Genomic DNA, 6,063 nt, shown 5'->3' on the forward strand with positions numbered 1-6,063 from the left:
TTTGATCTGGATGTACAATAAATGGAGTAATACTTTCTAATCTTTTGGCAAGGGCTTTGCAAATTATTTTAAGATCTACATTAATGAGAGAGATTGGCCTGTAGCTGGATGGGAGTGTGGGGTCTTTGCCTGGTTTAAGAAGCAGGCTAATGTTAGCAGAGTTTAGGGTTGGAGATAAGATGTGATCACTCTCAATCTGAGTTACCATTCTGAAAAAAATGGGAGCTAGCTCTGACCAAAATTCTTTATAAAACTCGGCTGGAAAACCATCTGGGCCTGGGGCTTTATTATTTGGGAGATGCTGTACTGCTTCACTAAGTTCAGATAATGAAAGAGGTAAATCCAGAGCTGCAGCTTGATCGTCATCTAGTTTTGGTAGAATTATATTGTTAAGAAATTCTTCCATTTCAGTATCAGATGGGTTAATCTGTGGTGAGTATAAAGCTTCATAAAAGTCTTTAAAAGAGTTATTTATTTGTTGTGGGTCATGAGTAATGTTACCAGTTGAATCTTTAATAGAATAAATAGCTGTTTTTTCTTTATTTAGTTTTAATTGGTTGGCCAGGAATTTTCCAGATTTGTTTCCATGCTCGAAGTTTTCCAAACGCAGCCTCTGCAACATAAATTGTGTCCTTTTATCAGTTATTTCATTTAACTCCAGTTTCAGTTTCCTCAGGTTGTTAATTATATGTTCTTGTGGTGAAGCAGCATAGGCAGTTTCTAAAGATTTAATTTTCTGTTCTAATTCTAACACAAGTGTTTTTTCTTTATTTTTCATATGCGAGCAGTAAGATATTATGTCTGCAGACTGCCAGTTCCTCTGATTCACTGCTGTACTGAGCCTGTCAATATCTGCATTAAGTACCAGGTTGAAGTCTCCTCCTATTACTAGTGTAGTGTCAGAGTGATCAGATAGTGAGGTGAAGAAAGTATGAAAGAAGGAGGGGTCATCAACATTTGGTCCATATATGCTAGCAATACATAAATCTGTATTCTGAATAGATAAATTAAGTATTATAAATCTACCTTCAGGGTCTATTGTAGTGTTGCTAATGTTAAAATTTATCTTCCTGTTAATCAGTATAGCTACACCTCTTTGTTTGGTGTTATAGCAGGCTGAGTAAGTGTGAGGGAACTGTGGAGAGGAGAGAGTGTGCACAGATGTTTTGGACACATGTGTCTCCTGTAAAATCTGCTTTTAAGTCTTTTAACTGATTAAAAATTTTTAGTCTTTTTTCCCTCGAACCAGCTCCGTGTACATTCCATGAGACAAATCTGAGTGTGCTCATGTTTAACCTAACTAATGGGCTGTTGTGTGCTCACTAAAGATGTGTGTGTATATGCGCTGTATGTTGGTGGGTGTGTGTGTGTGTGTATGTGTGCGTATGCTCTGTATGTTGGCGTGTGTGTGCGCTGTATGTTGGTGTGTGTGCGTCTACGCTGTATGTTAGTGTAGTAAATTGTAGCATTGAAAGTGACGTAAACATACTGCTGATTGCAGAAATAAAAAAGACGTGAAAAAAGTGACCTGAGCGACAAGACTGAAATAAGAAGAGGAGGAAAAAAGAGGAGGAGAAGAAGAAGAAACAGCCTTTAAACAAAACAAACAAATGATCACGGCACTATGCTCATTAATCGGCATTATTGGAACTATTTAGACAGTTGAATATACATTTAGAAAACTGCAGAGAAAGTAGAAAAACCCTAAAAACAAAAAAAACTCAGAAAAGAGCGATAATATGGACACAGATCACCTGAACGATCAGTAGAGCCATGGCGTGGTGCTTTTGTCGCGGTAAAGCTGTCCGTTTACATACAGTTTGTCCACGGCGATGACAGCCCGGGAGCCTCCCTGCATGAGCTTCTTCCGGATGGGGAACAGGACCCTGCGTCGCTCCAGGATCTCCTTCGGAAAGTGGTCGTTGACGCTGAAGTCCGTCCCTCTCAGCTCCCAGCCGCGGCTCTTCACCAGCTCTTTTTGTTTAAAGTGTTCGAATTTGGCCACGATCGGTCTGGGTCTGCGTGCTCCGGGTCGCTTTCCTCCCAGGCGATGGACTCTATGGAAGGCGATGGTCTTCACGGTGTCATCTGGGAGCTTCAGGTGAGTTTGGATAAACTCCTTCACTGTAGCCTCCGGGTCCTCCTCTGCCTTCTCCGGGATACCTGAAAACACAAGATTTTCTCTCATGCTGCGGGCACGAGGCTCGATAATAGATTCTTTAATTTTCTTATTTTCAGCTGAGAGCCGGGTCGTTTCCTCGGTGAGGGAATTCACCGACTATCTGAGGACAGCGTTTTCAGCAGCCAGTGTTTCCACGTGATGCTGGCTGAACTCGACTGACTCCCGCAGGGCCTGAAACTCCTTGTGGAGGATTTCAACCAGGGCCAAGCGGGCGTCAAAGCTTGACAGCTTGTTGTCAATGGACTCCAGAATGCCCATAATATTAGTGGTGGGTGGCGATACCGCCTCTAGGGAATCTTCGGGGCGGCTTCATTTCGTGGACGGAGTTCCCTTGCTGGTGGAGGGAGTCGACGTCTTGTCGGGTTTCCCCATAACGACTCGCTCAAAACACCCGTCGATGTAACGCAACAGACTGTCCAGGTCCTCTTCACAGTCCTCCAGATTGCTGCAAAGAATTTAAGTTAGGCTGAAAAAACTATCTAGATTTGTTAGTTTTAAGCCTGTCTACTTTATAAATTGGCGGAAAAAAAGCTAATCACTCAAATGTTTGCAAATGGAATCACGCCGCCATTGACGATTCTGCCGAGATTCACAAAGTCTCGCGTGACTACCGCCTCCGCATTCCTACCTGTAAATTTGACTTGCCTAACCGAGGCAGCAACGAGACACCAAAGCACTGCCAGACACTTACAAGCAAAACATTCGGGGACACCAGAGCGGATCAGCTGAGCGAGCAAGTGCGCAGGGAAGCGGAGCTCCACAACGTAAAGGTGAAGAAAAATAGGGAAATCTTAAAGAGACTGTTAGATTGTCTTTTTTTTTTGGTGGGGGGGCAGGAACTTTCATTTCGGGGTCACGATGACTAAAATGTTTCTCTCTTAATAATAATTTTATGAGGTTGTTATCAATGCATTTTTATATGTGTTGCAGCTGTAGCGGCAGTAACAGGAGACTTGTGCACCTTGGGTTTGTTTCTTCGGTAAATGCTTTTATTCTGGCTACATGAGCTCTCAATCTGTGATGCAACAGCTCTTTCTACTGCATTTCCGCATAAAAAGATGTTTTTATTGCCATAAAATAGTTATTGAGGGTGGAGTGATTCAGGCGGATCACTACTGAAGGCCTAGGTGTGAAATGCACGGCCGCCACTGCTTTTTATATACATTTTGGGTTGTTCAAAAGAAGCCAGATTTTATATAAAGTTAAAAAAACAATAAGTAATATTTTCCAAAAATAAAACTGCATTTACAAGCTAACTACACAAATACAGCAGACCAACAAAACAATCCAATACGTCTTACCGGCTTCCTTCTTGCACGACACCGGGCGGGATTTTTAATGGCTGCCGCCTTTTCCAGACCGTGAGGCTGACTGTAGCGGAAGTTCGGCGAACCGTCTGCAGGTTTTTCAAGAAGCTGGAAAACATTTTTGTACATTGTAAATAAACACAGTGTAAACACAGTGTATACATAAACAATATTCAGGCAAAAAAACACACACACAAACAAACAACACCAATAGACAACACCAGTCTGTGGAAAAAAACGTGAAAATAAATAAGAGTAAAAACATTTTAAGTTCTTCTCTCCTCCACACATTGAATACTGCTGCTTTGTTTCTGATTCTTACCTCTGCAGAGGATCATACCGGCTTTTATTGGATTCAGAGTTGTGCAGGAACTGCTTCCTATAAGATGAAATAAAAATAAGAAACCAAATCACAATACATCTGTCAGCTTACTGTGACCATTCCTCCACTCTTAGTATTTTTGTTTTAGAAACGACCAAGTCTTACCGCGGTTTTCGGATTGTGCTGCCGTCTTTTCCTCGAGTCCTTCTGTAGGTGAGGCTTTGTTAGAGTCCAGAGCATCGAGTCTCTACACAATAGACGGCATCTTGTCTTTCAGTTGCTAGTAGAAACTTGAGTAACTGAGTCGATAACCCACTCATTGCAGCCAGCAGCGTCTTCTCGTCTGCAGCGGGGCTGGTTGAAGCTGGCCAGTAGAGAGGCCCGCTTTCACCGGGAGCTTCTGGGGTGTTGAAATATAGACGACCTCCATTGTCGTACCAGGAAAGCAGCGTAGACAAAGAACGCCATTCAGTTTGAACGGAAGAGAACGACCGCACTGATTTCCTTTGGGCCTACAGACCTTCAGCGTGATCGCGCACATGATCTGTATTGTCCAATCACAGGCGAGGAAACTGCCACACTGAATTCAATTCATTTCATTTCAATTCAATTCAATTTTATTTATATAGCGCCAAATCACAACAAACTGTCGCCTCAAGGCGCTTTGTATTGTGGGTAAAGACCCTACAATAATACAGAAAAAACCCAACAGTCAAAACGACCCCCTATGAGCAGCACTTGGCGACAGTGGAAAGGAAAAACTCCCTTTTAACAGGAAGAAACCTCCAGCAGAACCAGGCTCAGGGAGGGGGGGTCATCTGCCGTGACCGGTTGGGCTGAGGGGAGAGAAAGACATGCTGTGGAAGAGAGCCAGAGATTAATATCAATTAATGATTAAATGCAGAGTGGAGTATAAACAAAGTAAATAAGGTGAATGAGAAACAGTGCATTATGTGAACCCCCCAGCAGACTAGGCCTATAGCAGCATAACTAAGGGATGGTTCAGGGTCACCTGATCCAGCCCTAACTATAAGCTTGATCATAAAGGAAAGTTTTAAGCCTAATCTTAAAAATAGAGAGGGTGTCTGTCTCCCGAATCCAAGCTGGAAGCTGGTTCCACAGAAGAGGGGCCTGAAAGCTGAAGGCTCTGCCTCCCATTCTACTCTTAAGTATCCTAGGAACCACAAGTAAGCCAGCAGTCTGAGAGAGAAGTGCTCTGTTGGGGTGATATGGTACTATGAGGTCTTTGAGATAAGATGGTGCCTGATTATTCAAGACCTTGTATGTGAGGAGAAGAATTTTTTGAAGTGAATTCAATTTTATTTATATAGCGCCAAATCACAACAAACAGTCGCCTCAAGGCGCTTTGTATTGTGGGTAAAGACCCTACAATAATACAGAGAAAACACAACAGTCAAAATGACCCCCTATGAGCTGGAAGACACACATCCACTGTCTGTTTAAGCAGGACAACTGAGAAGGTTGAGAAAATTTTCCTTATTTTTTTTTTTATTTACCTTTTACATTTACATTTTTCTCATGAAGGTTTTGCTGATATCTCTTATGTACATCCATGTATAGCAAAATAAAAGTTTATACATTTTCATATTCCATCTGCCTTGGTAGTCTTTAATGTCATTAATGCATGTGAACATTCACTGAACGTTTATGGCAGCATTCATGGGATGTTGTCTGAATGTTCAATGCTAGCTGGGAAGCCACTGCACAGGAGAGGATGATGGTGTGACAGACTTTTAGTTACAGTGAATTAGACTGAAAACTGAGTTTGCTTTTCAATGAAAATAATGCTTGTAGTGTCACCAAAATCAAGATATAGCCTTTGTTTATCTCCCTCAGTCACTAAAGTTCAGGGTTCACAAAAAACTCCATGACAAAGGCTCACAGACAGAAGCTCACAGACAGAAGCTCACAGACAGAAGCTCACAGCCTTATTGGAAAAAGGACGAAAGCTGAAAACTTCCAAAAATATATTTCCAACTAGATAATTCAAATTTATAATTTAGAATGATTTCTTGTGAGATTAGTCTTGTTTGAATGTTTCGCTTTAGAAATAAAAATATGTTGGTTACAACTTGGGAGGGGTAGACCACTGGTGAGTACTGGTGACCCCTGGTGAGTAGTTGATTTGCATTTGTATGACTCACAGAAACCTCCTTTACATATGAAAGTCTGCCCTAGACCTGAGGAGAGGGGGGAGCTGAGGGAGCACTGACACAGAGAGTCCACGGCAG

Source organism: Archocentrus centrarchus, unplaced genomic scaffold (assembly GCF_007364275.1).
Source record: "Archocentrus centrarchus isolate MPI-CPG fArcCen1 unplaced genomic scaffold, fArcCen1 scaffold_40_ctg1, whole genome shotgun sequence".
Lineage (NCBI taxonomy): Eukaryota > Metazoa > Chordata > Actinopteri > Cichliformes > Cichlidae > Archocentrus > Archocentrus centrarchus.